We start from the raw sequence: 26,077 nt of genomic DNA on the forward strand, positions 1-26,077 counted from the left end.
CAGTTAAAAATAAGTTCTGATTGAGTAACGGCTGTAAAATCTCCTCAGCATTTAAGAAAAGCTGTTCTTCAAAGCCAAGGAAATACAACATGGTATCAAATATTCTATTGTTAAAGAAGCAACTACAGAAAGCTTTCATTTGCTCAAAGGAATCAGTGCCTTTTGATGCAGAACAAAACCCGAAAATATCCCAACTAACTGTCAATACTTCAAAGCCAGCATATCAAACTCGATTTTCATTAGAACGCTATTTTTTCCACTCCAGTAATTCAAAACCCAAGATCCAGATTTTATATATATATATATATGCAAACAATTATTGCGCCTCATCTTCTGGACAAGAATGCCAAGTCAGCCTCTCCTCATAAAAGATGATGACAATCTGAGGACACTCCACATTCGCCTCCTTTGCCAGCACCAAGTCTGCCTCCTCTGAGTCCTTCCACTTCGTGAGAATCGTTAATTCTCCACTGCTGGCTGTGGCCCCGATTATTCGTGCAGGATCAGGACCTCCCGCAAAGCCCCTGGGCTTGTCGGCAGCAGCTCCGCTCTTCTTTGACTTGCTGTCATCAGTTCACTGTCAGATAAGATTTCCTTTTTGTACCATCATTTTCTTTACCAGCTTTTTGAGAATTAAGAAGTGCTTCAATTAATTCTGGACAATCTAAATTTTCTTCTGGTTCCCAAGTATTATGTGCATCTGTGAACCCTTTCCACCTTCCCATTCGCTACACGCCAGTCCAGTACTTTTTCTACCACAAATCTTCAGGCTCTGCCTCTTCAACTTTTTTACTCTTTCCATTCTGTTTCTTTGCCATTTTTTTTTTGCAATGTAGTTTTATTGGAGGCATTTTTTTTAATCAAAGACTTGAAGAATTCACCGCTCAGATACTCCGGGCCCGGAGGGTCTTGCAGAGTCTCCGTGGGTAGTTATTATTAACTACTGTTGTTATTATTACCTTGATCTCCCTGCCTATTATAAACATATTCAGACTTCACACTCTTAAGTCAGTGTTCTGGTTTCTGCCTTTGTAGTCATTTGTTCATTTTATCTGGACATGTAATTATCCATGGAATTTCCTTTTTATATCTCTAAGATATGTAGTGACACTCTCTCTTTTGTTCCACAATTAATAATATGAATCCCTGCTATCTTTGTATTTTTATCAGTCTACCTAAAATCCTTGGTTCTGTTTTGCTTTTTGGTTTTGTTTTTCTCTATTGTTTTTCTACTTTCATTATTTTATACTTTCATTATTATTTTTTTCCTTCTGTTGGCCAGGGGTTAGTATGTTCTTTTTTTTTTTTTTTGCATCTTATGTTTATCAATTTGGGATTTTTAAAATGTCTGTTTTTTGTTTGAAGTGTCTCAGGGAGCTCGTGCTGGCCTAAAATTCAATATATAGTCAAGCCTTGATCTCCTAACCCTCTTGCTTCTACTCCTAAGTACAGGAATTACAGGCCTGTATACCATGCCTGGTTTGTGAGGTGCTGGGGATTGAACCCAGGGCCTGCTGCATGCTAGGCAAGCATTCTACTGACTGTATTCACAGCCTTCCATACTTCTTCTATAAATGCAGGCATGTACAACTATAAGTTTCCCTCTAAACATGTTTTTCTCCTCTAAAATATCACTATAAGCTGCACCTCATAGAATTTAAAGTTTTAATTTATCTTAAAGAATTACCCCATTTCCCTTATAATTTCTTTAATACATAGATTATTTTAGGATTATGCTCCTTTACTTTTGTATGGTTTGAACTTATCAAATTCCTTTGTTACCAATCACTAATTTCATTGCCTTGTGGTGGAAAAACACATTTTGATGATTTCAATAATTTTCATTTATTGAGACTAGTTTTATGATATAGTACTATTTATCTGGATAAGTTCATCTGCACTTGATAAGAATGGATATTGTTATTATTGGGATATCTTTGTTATTAGGTGGAGTGTTCTATCAACATCTGTTAGATCTGGCTTATAGAGTCATTCAAATCGCCTGTATTATAACTGACTTTCTGTCTATTTGTTTTATCCATTATTTAAGATGTGCTAGGATTAAGGATGTGGCTCAGTAGTAAAGCACTCTTCTAACTTGTGAGAGGCTGTGGGTTCAGCTTTTGGCACCAGAAATTAATGAATTAATTAACGTGAAAGTGGACTATTGAACTACTAATGTTGGGTTGTCTATTTCTTCCTTCACCTCTGTAAGATGCTGCTTCAGCTTTGAGTACCTGTTGCTGGGTACATGAAATGTATGTTCATAATTATTATAGTTTTGACACCTTGACCCTTTTATCTCTATTAAATTTATTTGTCTCCTGTAACAAGTTTTTAATTAAGGTCTACTCTATCTGAAAGTAGTATGACACAATTTATCATTTATTGTTTGCATCATATATTTCTCCTTCCTTTTAGTTGCAATCTATTTAAACCTTTTGAATCTAAACATTATCTTTTTGTTTTCATAGTTTTTATCATCTCTGCATTCTCTTATACTTCTATGTAATGTAATTTCTAGTATGGTAGGGTTTAGATATGTCAATTTGTTTTCTGTACTGTATTATATATATATATATATACACACACACATATACATGTATGTGTGTATATATACACTTTGTGTCTTCTTTGTTCCTCTATTCCTCCTTTATGCTCTTCTCTTGTGTTAACTTCTAATTATCATTTTTATCTTTTTATCTACATATTTCCTTAGTTATTTCCTTAGATATTTTCCTGAAGATTGCCATTGTCTTAATTTATAACATTATTCATATCCATCCCAATTGAATTTCAATAGTATATAAAAACTTCATTCCTGTTCCACTTTGTTCCTGATCTCCTATGCATATATATTACATCTTTATCTATTATTTGTCCCTCAATAAAAAATATATACACACATATATATATATGATTTCTCATTGTAGTTACCTTTTAAATAAAAGAAAAATAGTTACAAAAGTATCTTTGTCCCGACTTTTACTTACGTAACAGTCATGTCATCTGTGTGGTTTTCTTTGCTGGTCTTCTGTTCTTTGTTGTGTTGGATTTGTGCTACTACCAGATATCCCTCCAGATATCCTTTAATCCTAGAAAATTCTCAATTTCCAAATTATTCCTTAAGTTTTTATTACATTTATTTATTTATTCAGGGGAGCTGTGCACAGAGGTCAGAGGACAACTTGTGGGAGTCAGTTCTTCCCCACCACGTGGGTCCCAGGGATCAAACTCGGGTCCTAGAGCCTCTGGCAAGCATCTTTACCGGCTCTGTCATCCTGCCAGCTCCCGGATTAGTTTTGGTTGACCAGTTCTGCCAGAGCCGTGTCTCTCACTTTCTGGAGAGTGTGTCGGTCTCTCCTTCGTGTCTAGTGATGGCTTTGCCTGGTAGAGAATTCTTACGTTGACAGGTGCTTTTCTTTCAGCATTTCGAATATGACATGCTGCTGCCTTCTGCTCTCCCTGGCTCCCAATGGGAGACCCGCATTTGGTATTCCTGAGAACTACTTGTCCACAAGGAAGGCTGCTTCTCTTTTAGTGCTTTTAAGTTTCTCTCTTAGGCCTCAGTGTGCAACAGTTTTTATCATGATCATGTTCATATGAGAATCTCTTTGAGTTTATCCTACATAGTGCTTTTTTAAACTCCATATGTAAATGTTTTACATTAAATTTGTGGACTTTTCATCCATTTCTTTTTCAGTTATTCTTTCCTCTTTTCCTTCAGAGACTCACATTCATGTGTAGTTTCTGAGGATCTGATCATTTTCCTTCATTCTTTTATCATCTGTTTTCAGACTGGAATCTCAATTGACCAATTTTCAGTTTTACGAATTTGTTCTTTTTTTTCACATGCCTAAATCTGTGGTGGAATATCTCATTAAAAAAAGTTGGCTAATGAAAATTTCAATTTCAGAACGTCTGTTTAGCTATTTGCTATATGTTTTCTATCTCTTCATTGGTATTTTCTATTTGTTTAACATCCTTTTCATTTTTGTTTTCTCAAGATAGTGTTTCTCTTTGTAGCTTTTGCTGTCTTGGAAATTGTGGTATAGATCAGGCTAGCCTTGAACTCACAGAGATCAGCCTGCCTCTGCCTCCCAAGTGCTGGATTAAAGGTGTACACCACCACCTGGCTCATTATTATGTTTTTATTTAGTTCTTTGACATAATTTTTCACCAAAACATTTTTTTTCTTTGTGAAAAGGTCTCATGTAACCATGTCAGGCCTGGAACTGACTGTGTAGACCAAGCTGGCTTTGAACTCACAGAAATCCACTTACCTCTGCCTCTGGGTACTGGAATTAAAGGCATGCACTACCATGCCCAGCCTCCCCAAATGTTTTTAAAATATTGACACTTTATTGCATAAATATTATACAATTAATTGTATACAGTTAGAATAGAAATTCTGAAGCTGTGGAGCTTTGTGTTGGATTTTACACTTTGATGATTGAATACATTTTTGTGCACTTATCTACCACAAAAGATGAAAAAGTTAGGACAGAATTAGAACTAAGAAAAACAGTCTTTCCTCCCTTGCATTACTTCCTGCTGTGTATTTGGTCACAGTGTGTTATCTAAACCCAAAGATCATTTTCCTTCCCTTTATACTTAAAAAATTAATCATAGGAAATTCTAAAGAATCTCGGTCCTGTTAGTAAGAACTGAAAAGAATGTGAACTCTAACAAGCTACAGAAGATGTCTACGGCAGCTTGCTGGGACGTTGGGCCCTTTGTTTCCAGAGTTGTTAGGGTCAAAGCCTTGGTCCTCTTGGCGCCACCAGCCTGCTGTCTCATCCACCCCGTTGGCCCTGGCAGCCTTAACAGGCTAGGATCAGCCACCTGTCTCAAGAATTAGTGAAAAGCGAGAGTGATTTCCTTAATGTGGTCACATTTGGGAAATCCCCAAGTCCATTTTCTGGGCCCTGACATAAGGTTTATTTAGATTTAAGTAGAGGGCAAGAGGTGTACATAGGTAAGCAATCCTGGTCAAGGTAGAATCCTGCCTATCACTGTCTCCACTCCAGTCTCTCCTGCAAGGTGGACTAAGAACTTAGCAGAACAGTGTGAAATCTCTCCAAGGAGAAAAGTTCTCCCTGGATGGCCCAAGGCTTCAAAGGCTTCAGCCTTCTCCTTTCCCAGCATGAGACTCCCTGAGACTCCTAAGAGAATCCCAATTCTCTGGGTTCGTTGTCTCAACAGTCTGATAGCCAGATGGAGAGGCCTTGTTCCTCTGCTTAGAATATCTTTGCTCCTGCCTAGGATAGTTCACTTTGTGGTAGGGTAGGAAGTTCATTTGTGATATTATTTACCCTAATACTAAACTACTCTCACAGAGTAACCAGACCAAATCTGAATTAATATAAAAATGTTTCCACCTTCCCTGGACACTTTTCTTCCTCTACAGCACTACTTGCAGGGCTGAAGTCTAAAATGGTGCTCTATCCCATATTGGTGGCCTGGGTAAGTACACCGAGGTGTGGCCCAGTGACTCACTCTGTAACTCACTCCACTCTCTCCAGGAACTGAGCCACGTCCACATGCACAGGAGCCCCAATGCCAGATGTCAAAAGTCAATGTTTTCTTAGGAGAGGAAACATGTCGTGGAATGATTGACACCTACAAGCGACCTGAATCCATTCTACAGTCGCTCCTCTTCTCTGCAGCTTGTAGTGGGGATTACTCACTAGACACACAGGGTCTCCATGAGAAATAACCGAAGCTGCCAGCACCAAGGCTTTGCATCCCGTGATATCTGCAACACTGACCTTGGAAGCACAGCAGTTAATAACTTCCTGTCTGAGTAGAGCTTTTGAACCTCACTGGAATTGTAGTTGGGAGGGTTCCACTCAGGTGTGTTCTTTTGAAAGTAGGGAGCAGCTGGCCTGTGTGAAAAAGTACCAAACCCAGGAACTACATGGCATTGATGGCCCTGGAAATGTTTTAAACAAGGACCATAAGCCCCACTCACCCTAACCTTTATCATTAAAAAAAAGGGGGGCAAAAGTGGCCCTGTCCTCTCCTTGTAGGTGAGTACAAGATGGCTCACCCACTTGCCTCTTACTGGCCATAAACCATACCAGGCAGAGAGAAAATAGTAAAAGTGCCTGATTGGCTGACAGCTGCATGGTGCTGAGGGGCCCGAGGATACTGGGTCCTCTCAAGTTGGTTTGCTTGGATGAGAAGAAACATGTCTACCCGATGTCCACAGCATTATCCTTGACAAATTATTAAATCATTTATAGCTGTTACCAAACCAGATTTTTGGCTCTAGAGAAGACCAGTCCATAGAAGTCCCTTTCTAAAGACTATCTTTTTGCACTGAGGACTATTGAGGTGTGATAGAAAAAAAAGTTAATATTTCAAGTACACAACATGGTGTTGACATGTCCATCATCTGATACAGTCACATTTAGAGGGGAAATAATAAGAATACTTCAGATATAAGCTTAGTAAGTTTTAAATATACAGCACATTATTATTAACTATAATTGCTCACAGAATATTCAGTTCTCAGAAGTTACTCAGCGTTAAAGTGTATACCCTTTCACCAACTTTCCTGTTTTATCCACTGACAGTTCTTGGTAACTTCCCTGTTTCTCCAATTTTTTTTTTCCTTCGGTTTTTCGAGACAGGGTTTCTCTGTGTAGCTTTGCACCTTTCCTGGGACTCACTTGGTAGCCCAGGCTGGCCTCGAACTCACAGAGATCCGCCTGGCTCTGCCTCCCAAGTGCTGGGATTAAAGGCATGCGCCACCACCGCCCGGCCCTGTTTCTCCAATTTTAATTCTATGTCAGATTTCCTATAAAGGTGACACCAGTAACTGTGGGTCACAAATTGTAGAATTTCCTTTTTAAGTCTGACTAATATTTCACTATGAAAACTGCCCTCTTTGACCAATTTCCATAATTCTTTCAAGAGAAAGCTGTTTTGTGACACCATGGAATTTGCAGACAAATCAATGGAACTAGAAAAAATCATCCTGAGTGAGGTAACCCAGATATAGAAAGACAAAATTGGTATATACTCATTCATAAATGGATATTAGCTGCAAAGTAAAGGATAACCAGACTACAATCCCCAGCCCCAAAGAAGCTAGGTAATTTCCCTGGGAAGGAGAAATAGAGAAAATTGTTTCTTAATGTAGCTGAAGGCTTATGATGATGATGATGATGATGATGATGATGATCTAATTATGTGCAATAGAAGAGTTTCAGAGATTGTATAAAATATATTTAGACATTTGCTAACCTGTTCATTAAATCAATATAGAGTATTTAGTACTACACTCAAAGAACACAAGGGCCAATGAGAAATCATCCCTGCCTCCTGAAAACCTATAATGCAGGGAATTTTCAGTTTGAATTGAGAGACTGAAAGATAAGCTCTTTTGAGAAGAAAACCATAAACTGAGGTCACATGAAATTCTCACACAATTCTACAAGAAGCACCTCCCCACTACATGTCAAATTTCATTCAGATGAGTGGTATGTGCTTGTAATCCCAGGACTCTGAGGTAGGAGCAGAATCATGGGTTTGTTGTAGGATAATCTTTTTGTACATTGTGAAGATGTGTCTCTGCTAAGGCACTTTATTATTGCTTTAATAAAGAGATGAATGACCAATAGCTAGGCAGGAGAGGACAGGTGGGATCTCCTGGAAGTGATAGGAACTCTGGGAAATAGAGAGGTGGGATTCACCAGTCAGACATGGATCAAGTTGGACGTACCGTATGGAGGAGAGTTAATGAGCCACGTGGCAGAACATAGATTAATATAAACAGATTAATTTAAATTATAAGAACTAGCTGGGAGCAAACCTAAGCTAAGATCAAGCTTTCATAATTAATAAGAAGTCTCAGTGTCATTATTTGGGTGCTGGCAGTCAAAAGAAAGTCCTACTACATGAGTTCAAGGTCAGCCTAGGATACAGAACAAATTGATTATCAGCCTGAGCTACAAAATAATACCTTGTCTTAGCAAAGGGAGAAATGATGAACTAAGTGGAGCTCTTGCCTAGCATCCACAGTGTGCTGGGTTTGATTCCCAGCACTGCCAAAAATATGTTCTAAAAATGAAACATCAAACTTCTTTCTCTTGATGTTGTAAATAAATAGCAAATAAGCATCTTGAAACTTCATTTCTGGTCAACATAACAGATATGTGATATATATATATATATATATTAATTCCAGGCACTTTAAAGAGGGGATATAACTTATATTTTAGATGAAAAAAAAATAGACCTGTGCGCTGGAGAGATGGATCCATGGTTAAGAACACTTACCATTCTTCCAGCGCTCAAAAGTTCAATTCCCATGACCCACATAGGTGATTCACAGTCAACTGTAGCTGCAGTAGCTGCAGTTCCAGTGTATCTGATGCCCTCTTCTGGTCTCCACAAGCACCTGCACCCATGTGCACATACCCATACATAAAACACATGCATACACAGAATAACTAAGTCATTAAAAAATAATATAGACCTAGGGAGTAGTGAATTTTTAGTGTTTCTTTCTTACATATTCTTCGTAGAATACTTAGACTATGTGAACTAAAAAGAAGATAATAAAATTGCTCATAATTTTATTACTAAGGCATACTCACTGTTGTTTTAGGGATTAACTTCCAATTTTGTGTCTATAATAGCAGCAAACTTTTGTAGTACACATGACAATAGCTGCCACCTCAGCATGTAGCTAACCCTATTGCATCCAGCATCCCTATTGCATCCAGCATTTTGTCTGAGAAATGGGCTCAGCTTATCTGTGTGTTTACTACCAGTTTTAAAAGTAACAAATTGTGTGACTTTTTTTCAGCCATCTATTCTACTAAGGTATCATTTTAAGTCATGATAAAGAATTTTAACTGATTTGATTAAATAGATGCACTTAGTCAAAATATGTATTTTTTAACCCATTGCTACTATACTAAATGCCGGTGGTTAAGTATGTGTTGTTGTGATAGCACATTTAAAAAGACAAACCCCAACAAGATCTTGTGTCTCCAAGATTATTTTCTTAAAGCAAATTCTTAGAGGCAGTTCTGAATAGAAGGACTTAGGCAGTTTGTGTGAGTGTGTGTGTGTGTGTGTGTGTGTGTGTGTGTGTGCATGTTTGTGTGTGTACACATGTATATGCATGCAGGATAGAAGTTGATGCTTGCTGTTTTCCTTAACCACTCTCTATCTTGCTTTTGGGGATAGGTTCCCTCTCTTTTCCTGGAGCTTGCAGATTCAGTGGGACTGCCCAAGGTGCTCTGGGGAGCTTCACCTCCCCAGAACTGGGATTACAGATACATGTCACCATACCTGGTTTAATTTTTTTTTTTTTGATGGGTGCTGGAGATTGAATTTGAGCCATCATGCTGGCACAGTAAGCATTTTGCTGACTTATCTCTCCAGCCCTGACTTGAACAGATTTTTGTTTTGTTTTGTTTTTTAAGGCTTTTAATAGACATTGCCAAGTCAATTATTCCTTTTGCATTCAGTGTTTATATTCATAAATAACTTAATGATCATCTGATGTTCTTCCATAGTATGAACAGTTTTTTTATGACATAGTGTTGTGGTTTGAAAGAAAATGGCCCCCATAGAGAGGCACTGTTAGGAGGTATGGCTTTGTTGGAGTAGGTATGATCTTGTGGGAAGTATGCCACTGTGGGGGTGGGTGGGGTTTGAGGTCTCCTTTACTCAAGCTGCACCCAGTGACACAGTTCACTTCCTGTTGCTTGCAGATCAAGATGTAGAACTCTCAGCTCCTTCTCCAGCACCACGTCTGTCTGTATGCCACCATGCTCTACCATGATGACAATGAACTAGACCTCAGAAAATGGAAGCCACCCCAATTAAATGTTTTCCTTTATAAGAGTTGCCAGGATCATGGTGTCTCTTCACAGCAATAGAAACCCTAACTAAGATAGAAGTTGGCACCAGGGACTGGGGTATTTCTGTGATAGGCCTGACCATGGTTTTTTTGGAGGAATTTAGACTTTGGTACTTTGGGTTAGGAAAGCAGTAGAATGCTTTAAGCACTGCTTAATGGGCCATACTAGTAGGAGCATGAAAGACAATGGTGCTGAGAATGATTTGAATTGTAGAGGCCTGGCTCAAGAGGTATTAGATGGAAATAATTTTAGTATGTTGCCTAGAGATCATTCTTGTGATATTTTGGTAAAGAATGACTGCTTTTTGCCTTTGTTCAAAGAGTCTGTCTAAGGCTAAAGTGAAGAGATTTGGATTAATTCCATTGGCAGAGGAAATCTCAAAACAGCCTAGTATTGACTCTGCCATATGGTTATTAGTGTTAACTCTAATGAAGCTCTATAATGAAATGGAGCAATCTGAGCAAAGAAAAATGCAAAATGTACAATTTGAGGAGAAAAGGAGCACCAGGAAGTCAAACAGAGCTAAGTCCTGTGTTTAAGGAGGACTTGATAAACAGATTAAGAAATGAAATAATGGGAGTGGTGACGTCAGGGCAAGATCCCATTCAGCTAAGTTTACAACTTGTGAAAAGGAATCAAAGAAAATCTTAGAGTTGGGTGTGGTGGTACACACCTTTAATCCCAGCACTCCAGAGGCAGAGGCAGAGGCAGAGGCAGGTAGATTTCTTGGTTTGAGGCCAGCCTTGTCTACAGATCCAGTTTCAGGACAGCCAAGCCTAGGCAGTAAAGGAAACCATTGAAAATAGAAAGCTGGTGAAGATGTAATTCTACAAGGAGGCCATGTTCCAGCCCCAATAAGCAGCAGAAAGAACTTGGCACTTTGGCTACATGGTGTTGGCTTTAGAGTCAAGGATAGAAAAAAGGGACTAAGCGACTAAGGAAAATGGCTGAGGCATGTGTCAGGGGCGTCCCTGAATGGAGGCCGAGAGAGGCCATTGCATGAAGCTGTGAAGTTGAAACCTAGATTGCCTTGGAGACCCCAGGATGTTGGAGATGCCAGAGTTGTGGGATACCTGCCCAGGAGAACTGCTAACAGGGAGTGGAACCAGTCAACGAGAGATAAGTGTGCTACAGTCAACAAAGCCGAATGGAGTTGGAGCTGTGGAGAAGGTTTTGACATCAGACATGGAGATGTGGAGTTTGGAGTTTGCCCAGCTGGTTTTTGGTCTTGCTTTGGTCCAGTATTTCCTCACCATGCTTCCTTCCCTACATTTGGGAATGATAATGTAGATCCTGTGCTATTATATGTTGGAAGTATTTGATCTGTTTTTTGATTTTGATTTTACAGGGGATTACAGTTAAGAGATTGCAAGAATCTCAGAAGAGACTTTGAACTTTAGACTGTTATATAAGTTTGAGACTGATATAGACTATGGGGACTTTTGAAGTTGGAATGAATATATTTTTACATTATGATATGGCTACAAGCCTATGGGGTTCAGGGAATGGAATGTGGTGATTTGAAAGAAAATGGCCCCCTTAGAGAGTGGCCCTATTAGGAGTTATGGCTTTGTTGGAGTAGGTGTGGCTTTGTTGGAGGAAGTGTGTCACTGTGGGGGTGAGACAGGGTTTCTCTGTGTAGTTTTGGTGCCTGTCCTGGATCTTGCTCTGTAGACCAGGCTGGCCTTGAACTCACAGAGATCTGCCTGGCTCTGCCTCCCGAGTGCTGGGATGAAAGGCATGCGCCACTGCCATCCAGCTTCATATGCTTCCTTCTGTAAGGTGCTGTCTCACCACAGGCCCCCACGGCTAACCAAGCATGGACTGACCTCCCAAACTGTGAGCCAAAATAAACCTTGCATTTTGAAAGTCTATGTCTTAGGCATCTGGTATAGCCTGGAAACTAACACACTCCGCTTGGCCTTCCCTTTCAGTGGCTTCAGATTCTGAGCTCCCAAATTTGCCATGAGCCTGCCAAAATCATGTGGCATTTTATTGGGCTCATGGTAACAGAGGGGAAGGTGGTGCAGTTGTTTTTCTTTCCACTCAAACAAATGAATTCTATAAAGTTTTATGAGTCTGAATGTGTAATGAAGGTTTTAATGGGTTAAAATCCACACTTCCTTTTTTCCCATATCCCCTTCCTATCATCATAATATCCAAATCCTGAGATACATGATTGAGGAATTATCAAGAGAGCCGATTAGAAGGGGAGGTTGGTCTAGCCTGCCAGTGTGCAAAAATCTAAACATCTCTCCGGATCGTTTCCCTTCGTGGGCTGGGGGTATCTTGAGGCATTCTGTATTTACCACCAACTCTGGAGCAGTTCTTAGAAAGTTCTGGAGGTTATCAATATTGACAGCCAAGATATCACTTATATCTTTTATAGACTATAAACAATTTAAAATGAACCATCGGTCTCTCTTATCAGTTCTTTTGAAAAGAGTTAACTAGAAAGTGCCTGGTAATAATGCCTCTTCTTATTATTTTAGGCTCAAGCTTTGCTAATGTGTTCTTTATCAGTCACCTGCACTCCTCGGCACCTCGGCACTTTTAAATATGCAGTCATGCATCCTGTGCTGGGTTAGAAGGTGGGGAGGAAGTTGTGGAGTTATTTGGTCTACTGTGGTTGCCGTGAGAGTCGTATTGTGTTCCATATCGTCTTACTCAGCTGTCACTCAAATCAGGCTTCCTGAATCAATGTATATATAACACAAAGCACTGAGAGTCAGTCAGGAATATTTCCTTATGTGATATAAGGCTAAACATTTTATGCCTCCAACACATGGCATGCAGTAACATTGGATAATAAGCTTGTAGCTTAATAATGAACTTTTTGTCTTGGAAATAAAATCATGAATTTAACTTAGAGGGGGCACTTTTCCAACTTCTGTAGGTTTAGTTAAGCCCAAGGGAATTGAAAACATGGTATTCTATTTTATCATCTACTTTATTACCATGTATTTGTTATATGTACCAAGTTATAAATATCAATGCTACTGTTCAAGCCGGATTTCCACTACTCTTTTGCTATGGTTTTTATTGCCCCAACCTTATGACATGTTGGAATACACCTACAACTTTATGAGCAAAATGACCATCAAAACAATCTGGACAATTGCTCCAGAACTGAGTATTCTCAGGAGACAATGAGACAGACAGAGGGATTTTCTTAACTGTGGAGATCAGAAAACCAGGTCCATTCATGGAGTAAGTCAACATCTGAGGCTCACAAGTGGAACCGGCCACACAAGAAGAAGGTGTTGGAGACACAGACAGAAGACTACATAGAGGAGGCTGCCCCTGTGAGGGAACTGAGGGGCCTCATGCCCTGTGAGTGACTGAGTGAGGCTGGTGGTGGTAAGAGAAAGAAGGAGGCAGAAGGAGGGGGCTAGGGACTCAGGTGTTGTTCTGCAGACGGTGAGAAGGCTTGGTCAATTTCGGGCAAGGCTAGGATGAGTAACATTAGAATTTTAATTCAGGATTGGAAACGGACCAAGCTAAATGGTGGGAGATGGGTGAGGAGAAGCAGCATGTCGCCCACAAATCAGGCAAGGGAGACTGAGGCCCAGCTGGAGCAGTGGGGTAGAAGGAAGCGAAGAGCTCTCAGAACTGCTGAGGAGGATGTTTGGATGGACCCAGGCTGAGTGGCCAAGCCGCTGAGTTAATGACTCCAAGCCCGGCAGCCTGGTTTCGAGCCTCCTCCTGCTTCCCCTCTTCCTCTCTCTTTCCATCTCCCATCACACCCGGGGCCTACAGCAGTTAAGCTCAGCTTGACCCCTGAGCTCCACCCAGCTTCCATGTCACTCTTTCAGAGTGGCCTCCAATCTAGAAACTTGAGGATCTGGTTAGCCCCCCCCCCACGCCCCGCCCTCACCCCACCCCCACTCCTTCAACCCTCATGCCCCGGGGCCACACTGTACCCCTGACAGTTGCCTGAATCCGACTCCTCTCTATCAGGTGTGTGCTGCTCTTGTGGCTTCACACGTAGTTTGGCTTTGCAAGCTTTACTTTTTCCTTTAAGTGCTTATTAGCTCTGAGCAGTGCAAAGAGACCATGGAGCTGGGGTAACTGGAGTTTTAGGGTAAAAGCTGGGGTGCCAGCAGCCCCAAGATGCAAGGCTCAATCGCCTGCCCCAGTCTGTCATTTTAAGATGAATATAGGTGAAAAGCAGGGAGAGGACGTTTCATCAATACCGCCACTCTGGGAGTAACAAATGGATCCAGTAACTTCTAGGTCCACTTTCAAGGACTGACGTAAGGCTTTGGTTTAATAGCAGAAGAACTGGGCCAAGGAGCAAGAGGTATGCAAAATTAAGCTGTGTTGGTGAAGGTGTGGTTGGGTTGATCATGGTCCCAGCTCTGGTTCTTTTTTTTTTTTTTTTTCATTTTACATACCAACCACAGTTCCCCCTCCTTCCCCTCCTCCCGCTCACCCCCCACCTTCCCCCACCCTACCCTCATCCACTCCTCAGAGAGGGTAAGACCTCCCATGGGGAGTCAACAAAGTCTGGCATAGTAGGTTGAGGCAAGACCAAGCTGCTCCCTAACCCCCACCCCCAGTAAGGTATCCCTCCATAGAGAATGGGCTCCAAAAGGCCAGTTCATGCACTAGGGATACCCAGGTCTGGTTCTAATGTAGACACATACAGGCCTCACCGCTGCCATTGATTCAAAAGGATCAATCCGCTTCCTGCAGGGTGCTCACTTCAGCTCCACAGTGCAGCCTCACACTTATAGATAAATGCCCTCATCTGGGGGAGCCTTTGTCCTGCCACAGGTCACTTTTGCTTTTATCTATCTCTGTGCCTTTAGCCTTGAAGGGAGCATGAGGGAATTAAGCCCAAGGCTTCGTGATACCAGCTTGACAAGCATGGACGACTAACTGAGCTGCATTCTCAGCCCTGTGTGTTTGTTTATTTGTATCTGAGACAAGCTGTCACCGGGTAGCCATGGCTGGCTTTGAATTTACCCAAGTGCTAGGATCACAGGCATGTGCCACCATGACTGGCAAGTTAAAAAATATTTTGATGAAGAGCAAAGGACTTTTAAAGAAGTCACCCCACTTTTATAGGGAAATGATTATGTGTTTTGTTGAAAAGCAAAATAATTGTAGGGATGGTTTTGGAATGTGGCCAACAATTCAAACACTAGCTAAAATACAGATGACCAAAATGAGGAGAATTTTCTAAGAATGCAGTGGCCAAAACTATTCTTCCATTGTTCTGTGTAGTGGAACAGATTCCTCAAGAGCTCTTGCAAATGGTATGTTCTATTCAGGGCAGCCTGAGATGCCAGACTCCACTAATGTGGACTAACCTCTTTTGAGAGATGATGTCTGATGCAGGGTTGCTGAAATGAACTCTCATCTCTCATGATAACCTTCACTCTCAGGCACTTTCTCTACTCAGTTGAAGTTATATTTGAAGGTTCCGGAATACAGTTTAGCCTCCAGTATCCATGGAGATTGATCCCAGGATCCTTATGGCTATTAAACCCCAAGGATTGCTCAACTCAAGTACATTATACAGTTGGCATAGTCTTTTTTTGGGGGGGTGGGGGATTTCAAGACTGGGTTTCTCTGTGTAGCTTTGGAGCCTGTTCTGGAACTTGTTCTGTAGATGTAACCAACCATCTTATTAAATAAGAAACACAGAACTAATGCAAAGAAGAAAGCCAAGAGATCAGAGCTAAGAGCCTTACCCATCTGCTGCAGCTAGCCTCTTCAGCCAAGAGAGACCTACTTCCTGAGTGTTTGTCTTTATATAGACTTTCTGTTCTGCCGTCTCATTGGTTGTAAACCCAACCACATGACCACCTCGTCACTGTTTGTACAGACCTCCAGATCTTCTGTGGTTGGTATTGAGATTAAAGGCGTTTGTCTCCAATGCTGGCTGTATCTTTGACCACACAGAGATCTACCTAGCTCTGCCTACCAAGTGCTGGGATTAAGGGTGTGCACCACGAACACCCAGCTCTGCTATGGCTTGCTATTAGCTCTGACCCCCAGGCAACTTTATTTATTAATATACAAATAAAATCACATTTCAGTACAAATAAAATATCACCATATTGCTCTGTAGACCAGGCTGGCCTCAAACTTACAGAGGTCCACCTGCCTCTGCCTCCTGAGTGCTGGGATTAAAGGTGTGCGCCACCACCGCCCAGCAGTTAGCATAATCTTAACATATAACATAGATAGACTTTTCTACATACTTCATTATCTCTGATTACTTATGGTATGTAATATTATGCAAATACTATGTAAATAGTTGTTATGCTTGTACTGTTTAAGAAATAGTCACCCTGATTTTATAGGAAATGATTATAAATTATGTAGAAAAACAAAATGGTTTCGGGATTTGTGTATAGTGGGATTCAATTCATGGCAGTAGAAACATGGAGACTGTTGAGTGTCTGTGCTGTGGGGTTCTAGTCTCATCTGTTTTGCTTGTAGGTTCCATCATATGAAGTAAGAATTTTGATATGATTTACTTTGAATTTGACATCTAAATACCGGAGCTAATCCAACTTTCGCTCATGCCTCCATGAGCATGTTAACAAGGCCTAAAGGAGAAGTCGAGGTGAGGGGAACTTGTGACAAGACTTTATCAAGTGCTGCTTTGTTGTTTGGAATTGGCCTGGAGCTTTCAGAAGGCTAGAGAAATGGGTTGACCTAAATGAGAAGGGTCGTTCACAGTATCTGCTTTACCCTTACTGTTGGAAGCTTAAGGAATGAGTATGAATTAAATATGAATAATTTTGATTTCATTTTGTGACATTTTAATTTTATTTATTTTTACATGGATGTGAATATGAAGATTTTTCTTTTATTGAAAATAAATTTTTTTCATATATTCTGATTATGGGTTCCCCTCCCTCTATGCCTCCCAGCTCCTCCCCTCCCATCTCATCTGGATCTATCCCCTTTCTGTCTCTCATTTGAAAACAAACAGGCTTCTGAGGGATAATAATAAGATAAAATATAATAGGACAAAATAAACAAATAGGAGGAAAAGAGCCCAAGAAAAGGCATAAGAAACAGATATAGATGAAGAGACCCACTGGTTCACACACTCGAGAATCCTATACAAATACAAAACTGGAAACCATAATATATATGCAAAGGACCTGTAGGGTAAAAAAAAAGAGAAAAATAAATAAAATAAAAATAAAAAATATAATATCCAAGAATAAAGAAGGAAAGAAGAAAGAAAGGAAGGAAGGAAGGAAGGAAGGAAGGAAGGAAGGAAAGTCATTGAGTTTGTTTTCTTTTGACCATCTACTGCTGGTAGATGTTAAGAATAGTTTGTTTCCCTAGTGAGACTCCTATGGAGAAAACTAAAATTTCATTTGCAAGTGGTTATCAATTGGAGATAGCTTCAGGTCATATGTCCACTTCTTTCAGCTCTAGGACCTCATCTGGTACAGACATTTGCAGGCCCTGTGCAGGCTGCCTCAGTCTCTTTGAGTTCCTATGTGCATTGGTTCTGTTCTGTTTAGAAGGCCTTATTTCCTTAGTTTTACCCTAGGTACCTGGGATATCTGGTTTTGGGTTCTTGGTCACTCAAGTAGTGTCAGGTATGGGTTCTATCTTGTGGAGTGGGTCTTAAGTCAAGTCAAACATTGGTTGGTTATTCCCACAAGCTTTGTACCACCATTGCACTAGCGCATCTTGTAGGCAGGACACTGTTGTAGATTGAAGGGTTTTATAGCTGGATTGGTGTTTATGTTTCTCCTTTGGTAGCATGCACAGAATCCTCAAGTAGCAAGAACACTAGCCTGTAGAGGTGAAGGCTCTAGGTGGGCGTCAGTTCAATTTTTCCATGTTCAGTGGGTTGTATAGGTGTGTTGTCTTCAGCAACAGGGCCTTGCCTTCAGTTTGTGGACAGCAGCCTTGGCAATGGCCTGGCTTGTTTGGGGGTTCCTGTGGGACCCCCTTGGCCAACAACTCAATTATGTTATCCAGTCCTGGTACTGGAAGCTTCATTTGGTGACAAGAGATGTCCAGTTGGGGCTCTGTTTTGCCCCACTATTTGGAAATTTCATTTAGGTCATCTTCCTATATGTATATATTCTAGGAAGCTTCTTCTGAATGAGGTTTACATACTGTCTCTCAAATGGCCCTTCATTTTAGCTCTCTCCCCAGACTGCCTCCTTCCTCCCCCTCTACCTTCACCCTTAATGCTTGATTCTCTGGTTCCAACCCCCTTAATCCATAGCTATCTATTTTATTTCCCTTGCCTGTGGAGATCTACCTGTACCCTCCATGTAGTCCCTTACTCTGTACCTACCCTCTGTGGTCTTATGGCTTATAGCTTACTTTTCACTGAAGTAACAGCTAATAGCCACATATAAATGAATACATTCCATATTTGTCTGTCTATGTTTGGGTTACCTCACTCAGGATAATTTTTTTTAAGTTCCATTCATTTACCTGCAAATTTCATTATTTCATTTTTTGATACCCAAGTGATACTCCATTGTATAAATGTACCACATTTTCTTTCTCCATTCATTCATTGAGTGATATCAAGATTGTTTCCAACTTCTGGCTATTATGAAGACAGCAGGAATAAACATGGTTGTACAAGTGTCCCTGTGGTAGGATGAAATGGCCTTTGGGAATATGCCCAAGAGTGATATGGCTCAATCTGGAGGCAAATCTATTCCCAGCTTCCTGAGGAACTGCCACATTGATTTCCACAGTGGCTGTGCAAGTTTGCACTCCCACGAGTAGTGGATGAGTGCTCCCTTTGCTCCACTTCCTTGCCAGCATGAGCTATCTTTTTTTTATTGACCTTAGCCATTCTGACAGGTGTAAGATTTTATTTGATTTATTAAATCAAAGTAGTTTTGATTTGCAATTCCCTGATGACTAAGAATATTGAACATTTCTTTAAGTGTTTCTGAGCCATTTGAGTTTCCTCTTTTGAGAATTCTCTGTTTAGATCTGTACCCCGTTTTTGATTGAGTTACTTGTTTTCTTGAGATCCAGTTTTTGTAGTTCTTTGTAATTTGGATATTAGCTTACTATCAGATGTATAGTGGGTAAAAAAAAATCATTTCCCATTCTGTAGGCTGTTGCTTTATCCAAATGATGGTGTCCTTTGCTGTACAGAAGTTTCTTGGTTTCATGAGGTCCTATTTATTGTTGATCTTAGTGCCTCTGCTAATGTATTCTGTTCATAAAATCTTTTCTTGTGCCAAGAAGTTCAAGGCTGTTGCCTACTTTCTCTTCTATCTGGCTCAGTGTATCTGGTTGTATGCTGAGGTCTTTGATCCATTTGGAGTTTCATGCATGATGGTAAGTATGGATCTATGTGGATTCTTTTTCATGCAGCCATCCAGTTTGACCAGCACCATTTGTTGAAGATGCTGTCTTTTTTCCAGTGTGTATTTCTGGCTTTTTTGTTTCAATCAAAAATCAGGTGTCCATATGTGTTTAGATTTATGTCTGGGTCTTCAACTCACTTCCACTGAACAACATGTCTGTTTTTGTGTTGATACCATGTGGTTTTTATTACCATAGCTCTGTACAGTTTGAGGTCAGGGATGGGGCTACCTCCATCAGGGTTATTTAGTTATCCTGGGGTTTTCATGTTTCCATATGAAGCTGAAAATTGATCTTTCAAGATCTGTAAAGAATTGTATTATTATTTTGATGGGGGGGATGCATTAAATCTGTGCAATGCTTTTAATAAGATGGCCATTTTTACTATATTAATACTACTGATCGATGAACATGAGAAATATTTCCATCTTCTGATATCTTCTACATTTTCTTTAATTTTTTCAGTTTTTGTCATACCAGTCTTTCACTTTCTTGGTTTGAGTTACCCCAAGATATTTTATATTATTTGAGGCTATTGTAGAAGATGTTGTTTTCCTGATTTCTTTCTCAGTCCATTTGTCATTTATATATAGAAAGGCTGTGACAGGGCAAGACACTGTAATGTAATGGTTCCTCCATCTTGTATTCTTGCTGAGGCCATTTTAGGTTTAACTAGAGTCTGGTCTCCTTGATGGAGAATCCCATGGAAAATTATCCAACTCTATTCTAGGAACCAAAGTTCAGGATGTCCTAGCTAACTTATCTTAGCCTCTGTTAAAACTGCCTGTTTGTGTGGACACCCCTCCTCCAGCTAACGGCTTATCTTAGCATCTGGTAAAACTTGCTTCAAATTGCTTACTCTTCAAAGCCCACCCTGCAGCTACTGATTGATGGAGATGCCCTTATAAGGTCTCTGCCCTTAAAAACCCTGTTCTCAGAACACTTGGGTGTGGTCCCAGCCAGCTGGAATAAAGACTTTCAGTTGACTATAAACTTAGATTGAGTGTTCCTTTTTGGTGGGTTACAAGGTACTTCACTGAAAGTATTAGTTGTAGGAGTTTCCTGGTGGGATTTTTAGAGTCATTTATGTATACTATCATTTGCAAATTAAGGTACTTTTTCTTCTTCCCTTTCAAGAATCCCCTTGTTCTCCTTCAGTTGTCTTATGGCTCTAGCTAAGACGTCAAGTACTATAGTGAATAGGTATGGAGAGAGTGCATAACCTTATCTTGTTCCTGATTTTAGTGGACTTGCTTTGAGTTTCTTTGCATTTAAGTTGATGTTGGCTATGGGCTTGCTGTAAACTGTCTATAATTATGCTAATTATAATATACCAGGACTTTTATCATGAAGGGGTGTTAGATTTTTGTCAAGGTCTTTTCTGCATCTAAATTGGTTTTTATCTTTCAGTTTTTCTGCATCTAAATTGGTTTTTGTCTTTCAGTTTATTTATATGGTGGGTTACATTTATCAACTTGTGTATATTGAACCATCCTTGCATCTCTGGGTTAAAGCCAGATAGTGGTGGATGATCTTTTTGATATGTTCTTGGATTTGGATTGCAAGTATTTTATTGAGAATTTTTGCATCCATGTTCACAAGGGAAATTGGTCTGTAATTCTCTTTCTTTGTTAGGCCTTTATGTGGTTTAGATATCAGGGTAACTGTGGCCTCATGAAACAAATTGGGCAATGTTCCTTCTGTTTCTATTTTCTGGAATAATTGAGGAGTATTTACATGAACTCTTCTTTGAAAGTCTGATAGAATTCTGCACTAAAACCATCTGGCCCTGGGTGTTTTTGGTTGAGAGACTTTTAATGACTGTTTAAATTGCTTATCTGATCTTTATTTCATTTTGTTATGTTGTATATATCCAAAAAATTATCCATTTATTTTAGATCTTCCAATTTGGTAGAGTACAGGTTTTAAAGTATGTCTTTATGATTCTTTGAATTTCCTCCATGTCTATTGTCCCCATTTTCAGCTCTAATTTTTTTTAATTTGGACCTCTCTCTCCACCTTTTAGTTAATTTAGATAAGGGTTTGTCAATCCTATTGATTTTCTCAAAGAACCATGAATGAAAAATGAGGACATGATTGCTCCTAGGTATGGTTGAGGAGAAAGGTTTTATTGTAGAGATGAGGAAGAGCTCAGCCAGAGGCATCTGGAAGAATCCAGACTAAACATGACCAGCAGAAAGAGACCAGGCCATGGGGGGGGGGCAGGCAGTAAGAGAGCAAGAGAAGACAGAGGGGGCAAGTGGACCAAGAGAGGAGCCATGGACCAAATGGTAAAGAGCAAGTCAAGAGACCAAGAGAACATGTAGCCAGATGGCAGAGTTATACAGGGATCAGAGGTGGGGGAAGGGAAGAAAGACCCTGGGCTGGAAAGATTTAGGGTAAAGGGCAAGGTTAGAAGTGCTGGAGGAAGCCACAGGTATAGCATGAGACTTGTCCCTGGTTTCTTTGGGACCTAACAAACCAACTCTTTGTGTCATTTATTCTTGGAATTGTTTCCTTGTTGTTTCTATTTTATTGATTTGAGCCCTGAGTTTGATTATTTCTTGCCATCTGCTCCTTTTGGGTGTGGTTTTGTCTTTTTGTTCTAGGACTTTCAGGCATGCTGTTAAGTTACTACTATGAGATCTCTCTAATTTTTTTATGTAAGCACTTAGTGCTATGAACTTGAGTCTAAGAACAGCTTTCATTGTGTCTGATAAGTTTGGGTATGTTGTGTATTCATTTTCATTGAATTCTAGAAAGTCTTTAATATCTTTCTTAATTTCTGTCTTGACCCATTTTTCATTTAGTAGAGAGTTGTTCGATTTCCATGAGTTTGCAAGCATTTTGTGTCTGTTGTTGTTGGTATGCAGCTCTACCTGTGGTGGTCAGATAGGATGCAGGGTGTTATTTCAAATTTCTTATATCTGTGGAGACTTGCTTTGTGTATGAGTATGTGGTCAATTTGGGCAAAAGTTCTATGAGCTGCTAAGAAGAAGGTTTTTTTGTTGTTGTTTTTGTTTTGTATTTGTGTGAAATGTTCTGTGAATACCTGTTAGGTCATTTTGGTTTCTGTTGTCAGTTAGCTCCAGCATTTCTCTGTTTAGTTTTTGTCTGGATGACTAATCTGTTGGTGAGAGTGGGGTATTAAGTCTCCCACTATGAGTCAATTGAGGGTCAATATGTGGTTAAGCTGTAGTCGTGTTTCTTTTATGAGCTTGGGTGGCCTTTTGTTTGGTGAATAGATGCTAATAATTGCATTTTCCAAACAGACTTATAAAGTTGACAGATGCCTTTTACCTGCTCAAACATAGAACAAAAAATCATCTTTAGCTGACTTGGGCACACCGCACATTCCATACTTGTTTTAATATTGATATATATATTACCTTTAAAAGTCTGTGTGTTTTCAGAACCCTACTCCCCAAAAAGATGTTGTTTTATTATCTAAAAAGATAGTTTTGGGTTGGTAATACAAGTTAGGATAAAAAGTAAATTAGGGGCCGGGCAGAGGCAGAGCCAGGCAGATCTCTGTGAGTTTGAGGCCATCCTGGTCTACAGAGCGAGATCCAGGACAGGCACCAATAACTACACAGAGAAACCCTGTCTCAAAAAAACAAACAAAAAAAAAAGTAAATTAAGTGCAAAACTTTTGACTCACCAAGATAGGATAGATAATAGTATATTTTCTCTGAATTTGCCAAAGACAGATAGACTGGACATTTTAAATGTAATTCCTACCTGATAATTGTACTTATTTTGTGTGGTTTTACTATGTTAGAGTTAAAACCTTTCCTTTTTATTTAGACAAAAGGGGGGAAATGTTGTAGGATATTTGTACATTGTGTGAAGATATATTTCTGTGGTTGGTTAAATAAAGAGCTGAACGGCCAATAGCTAGGCAGGAGGTATAGGTGGGACTTCTAGGCAGAGAGAGAAGAAAGAGAAGATGAGTCTAGGCACCTGAGAGATGCCAGGAGACACGGAAGAAACAGGATGGGTGGTATGTGACAGAACATAGATTAATAGAAATATCTTAATTTAAGTTATAAGATGTAGCAAAAAGCAAGCCTAAACTAAGGCCAAACTTTCATAATTAAGAAATCTCCATGTAGTTATTTGGGAGCTGGCTGATGGAACAGAAAAAGAATTGTTACAGTGTACATAGATTTATTTTCATGTATCCAGGGTATCTTATAGATTTTGCGTAGATAGTTGCTTCTGAAATTGTCTTTTTCTTTTATCTCCACTTTTAGGATTGCTGGTAAATATACTACTTAATACAACCATAGTAACACATGGAGAATGACAGTGTCTTAGTGTATCTTTTGCTAGGATACCAGAATTTCCAGGTCTGGGGGAACCTATAACAAGCTAAAATTGATTTAACAAATGGCAAATGGTTCTGGAGAGTGAAAAGCACATGGTATGGGCTTTTGTGTTGCATCATCCCATGATGGGAGAACATGGACAAGAGAAAGCAAGGGAGGGCAGCTCATTGCTATAGTAAGGCCACTGTCACGATTCATAATACAGCCCTGGATAGTAACTTCAGTTCATGGCCAAGGGCACACCCTCATGACCTAGCCACCTCTTATCAGGCCTAATTTCCCAACACTGTTGAAGTTTCCAACAGGAGGATTGGGAGCACATGGATACAGTTGACAGTGACTGCAGAGCTACATGTAGAAGCTGCCGGAGATCATGCTGAAGTGTGTGTCCTTTCACAGAAAAGAACCGGAGCACAGAGAAACATACTCAGTGTGCCCCCCAAACAGGATCAGCTGCAGGAGGAGCAGGCAGGAAATACTCCTTATGACCCATGTCAACTTCAGTATACAGTGGTGTGTCTAAGCAGTCACACCAAAAAGCCCCGGAGATTAGCCTTCTAGCAGAGAAAACTGCAGAAGGAGTGACAGAAAATAACACATGTACTTGAAATCTTTGTCTCCATAGCCCTATGTTGTGAAAATCTGAATCAGAAGGGGACCTAAAACTCATAATTCCACGCGGGGGTGCAAGGGAAGTGCTGTTGCCATGGCTCTCTGGGGAGCTAATGGCTCCTTGTCATAGTTGTGATGTTACTGTAGTACTAGTTGCCTAAACCAAAAGAGGTAACAGCAAACAGAATAACTTCTTATGAATATGCTTCCTTTCAAACACCCGAAAAACTTGTCAACTTAGTCGGAACTGTGTTCCTTCGAGTATAAGCCATCTTCTGGGCTGTCAAACCCATAACATTGGTGGGTGGCAAGATGACATCATTGCTGCTCAGCAGCTTGTAGTAATTTCCACTCCCAGCTCTGCACAGAGGTTGAGATGATGGCTGGAAACGGGATTTAGGCTTTCAGATGAAAGTCACACTTTTCTTTTCCATTGCAATCACAACATTCTTCTCTTGAGTGGGATGACAATTGTGCTGTCACCAACATTATGTCATGCTATCTCCCTTGAAATAGCATTGTGTAAGCATGTGAGCACAGCTGTGAAAATAAAACATATTTGCTGGCAGCTTGGTTAAATCCTGCAGTCACATACTAATTGGTTTGCCTGTTTAAGAGTAATATCAAAGATGTAATAGGAGAGTGTTACTGCTGCAAATGAGCCAGGAGAAAGTTCAGGAACTCTGGGGGTACTAGGAGATCAGGCCTGGGCTCTTGTCATGATTCCTATGTCTGCCTGAGTACCCATGGTAAGTCTCAGTAGGAATACCCTGGACAGCCAGCAAAAGCCTCCAATGCTATGCTAACCTACCCTTGGTCCCTCAGATCTGGCTGGGCTTGGGGAACAAATGTATTGCTAGTTGATAATGAAGAGAGGGACCGTCGCATGTTTCATAGTTTGAAGGCAACATTATAGTAGCTATTGTCTAGATCTGAAAACTTTGAGTATCTTTTACGATAACCCAGAGCCTATATATATATATATATATATATATATATATATATATATATATATATATATGACACAATCAATTAAGAACTGTTACATACCACGGTGTGGGGGTTTGAATGAGAAGTGTCCTTTAGGCTCATGTGTTTGAATACTTGGTTCCATTGGTGGTGCTGTTTATGGAGGTTGTGGACTGGTTATGACAGGGAACCTTGCTAGAGGAAGTACATCCCTGGGGGATGGACTTTGACAGTGTATAGCCTCATCCCACTTCAGTTTTATTTCTGTTTCCTGATGTGCTGACAGAAAATGTGATCAGTCAGCTTCCTGCTCCAGCCACCTGTTGCCACTCGCTCCCCTGCCATTATGGACTTTCCCTCTGAAGCTGTAAGCCAAATTAAACTCTTTTGTCTATGAGTTGCTCTTGCTCGTGGCATTTTATCACAGCAACAACAGAAAAGTAACCAAAACACAGGGCAAACCTAAAAGGTACCCTGGTGTTAAAAATATGCTTCAATGTCACCAGGGTGGATAGGAAGGGATTAGAGATTCCTGAAAGTGAGTTGAAGAAATGTTGCTTCCTTTATTCTACAGAAAACTAACAGAAATGCCTACTTGGTAGTTACTTCAGCCATGACTTCTCTACAAACTGTGTCTCTGAGAACCCCCAGATACTCACCTCCAGAGTCATAAGCAGAAGGTTTGATCAGGGACATCTGCAAGAAGTCCTTCTTCATAGATAGTTCAGTGGCTGGAGCACTCTTGACTTGCTTTCTTGTTCATCCCATTTCATTATCTTGTGTTGTATCGAGAAAGCTCAGAAAGAGCTGGGGATGTGGCTCAGTTGGTAGAGTGCTTGCCCAGCATGCAGGAAGCCCTGGGTTCAGTCCCCAGCATTGTATAAACTGGGTGTGATGGTACATACCTGTAATCTCAGAATTTAAGGATTTGAAGTTGAAGGTCAT

General features: G+C 40.3%; 1 pseudogene; it reads right to left on the bottom strand.

Annotated features, from left to right (window-relative positions):
- LOC128103819 (chromobox protein homolog 3-like) lies at positions 1 to 26,077 on the bottom strand (annotated as a pseudogene).

This window comes from Peromyscus californicus, unplaced genomic scaffold (assembly GCF_007827085.1).
Source record: "Peromyscus californicus insignis strain IS unplaced genomic scaffold, ASM782708v3 Scaffold_8__1_contigs__length_139910024, whole genome shotgun sequence".
NCBI classification, from domain to species: domain Eukaryota; kingdom Metazoa; phylum Chordata; class Mammalia; order Rodentia; family Cricetidae; genus Peromyscus; species Peromyscus californicus.